Source organism: Orycteropus afer, unplaced genomic scaffold (assembly GCF_000298275.1).
Source record: "Orycteropus afer afer isolate SDZICR_OR568_19922 unplaced genomic scaffold, OryAfe1.0 scaffold00452, whole genome shotgun sequence".
In the NCBI taxonomy this organism is placed as follows: Eukaryota; Metazoa; Chordata; class Mammalia; order Tubulidentata; family Orycteropodidae; genus Orycteropus; species Orycteropus afer.
Window position 1 is genome coordinate 606,930 of NW_006922039.1, and position 1,973 is coordinate 608,902.

The window sequence follows — 1,973 nt, forward strand, 5'->3', positions numbered from 1 at the left end:
GGGAGTGTTCCTCCCTTTGGGACTAAGATCTCCAGACGCACAGCACATGGGGTAGCAGGGGCAGGAAGCAAATTTTTTTTGAGTGGGTCACTAGGGGTAATCGTGAGTGGTACCACTCCTGTTTCCACACCTTGGTTCCTGGGCCCGTGAATCCTGGCTATTGGAGAAGCAGAACATGAGAGGTTAGGAAAGGACCTAATAGTTTATTTGATTGGCTTACTGAAGCATGGAATATGCGGTGGCCTACCTTAAGTCAAGTTGAAGTACCAGACCTGCCTTGGTATAATGTAGAAGAAGGTATCCAGAGGCTTAGGGAAATTGGCCTGTTAGAATGGATTTATCAGATTAAACCCCTAGAGCCAGAAATGGAGAGTCCAGAAGACACACCTTTCACCAGTACAATGAGGAATAAATTTGTGAAGGGAGCTCCAGCATCTTTGAAGTCTGCTGTGATTGTTATTTTATGTAAGCCTGATTTGACAATGGGAAATGCCCTAATTGAACTAAGACACTTAACTACAATGGGGCTGATTGGACCCTGTGGTAGTAGGGGCCACGTGGCAGCAGTTAATTGACAAAGGCAAGGTGGATGTAGTTACCATAATGGACAGCAGAGTTGGAACAGTAATCAGAATAGTATGACTCATGTGGAATTATGGCATTGGCTACTTGTGCATGGTGTTCCTAGTAGTGAAATACATGGACTCCCACTTACCAAGGCTGACTTGGCTACTGCCACTGCTGAATGCCCAATCTACCAGCAGCAGAGACCCACACTGAGTCCACGATATGGAACCATTCCTCAGGGTGATCAGCCAGCAATGTGGTGGCAGGTTGATTACATTGGACCACTTCCATTCTGGAAAGGACAGCAGTTTGTTCTTACTGGAATAGATACTTATTCTGGATATGGCTTTGCCTTCCCTGAATGCAATGCTTCTATCAAAACTACCATGCATGGACTTACAGAATGCCTTATCCACCATCATGGAATCCCACACAGCATTGCTTCAGATCAAGGGACTCATTTCACAGCACATGAAGTGTGGCAATGGGCCTATGCTCATGGAATTCATTGGTCTTACCATGTTCCCCGTCATCTTGAAGTAGCTGGCTTGATAGAATGATGGAATGGCCTACTGAAAACACAATTGCAATGACAGCTAGGTGGCAATACCCTGAAGGGTTGGGGCAATGTTCTCCAGGAGGCTGTCTATGCTCTAAACCAACATCCAATATATGGTTAAGAAGATGTGTACAACTACCAAGTTGACAAGGGGTGGACTGTGATAGTTGGAGCTGTGTGTCAACTTGGCTGGACCACAATTCTGTGTGGTTTAAGCAATTATGATGTGGGTTGTTACAATGATGGGACCAGATGTATATATTTTGAGCACCCAATACTTGGAAAGGGAGTTTCCCTAGGGGTGTGGCCTGCTTCCACTATATTTATTGACATCCTGGGAAAAGAGAAACTCTTCTGTGGATCAGGATTCTATTGTGCTGCCTACAACTCTCCGTGACTGAACAATCCACCCTTTGGCCTAGAGATCATGAATTCATCATTTGTTGGAGTCAACAGCCAGTATACTGCCTGCCAACCTTGAGCTCCTCAGGCCGTGCACCTGCATGAGTCAGGAAAAGCCTCCTGCTTGACATTTGATCCAAGAACTTTGGATTTGCCAGCTTCTATAAGTGTGTGAGCCATTTTCCTAAGATAAATTTCTCTTTTTCTCTCTATATATAAGATTTACTGGTTTTGTTTCTCTAGAGAACCCAGTCTAACAAACACAGTGCCCATCAGGTCTGGAATTGAACCCACTCCTGTGTCTTCCAGCAAAACAAAAGACAGGCATATGAGGTAAACATTTCCACTAGGTAGATTCACTCATTGGAGAGAACAATCATGGGACAATAGAATGGCTGTGTGTGCACAGGGATACTGCTCATGGGGCAAGAGTGCATGGGAGGGA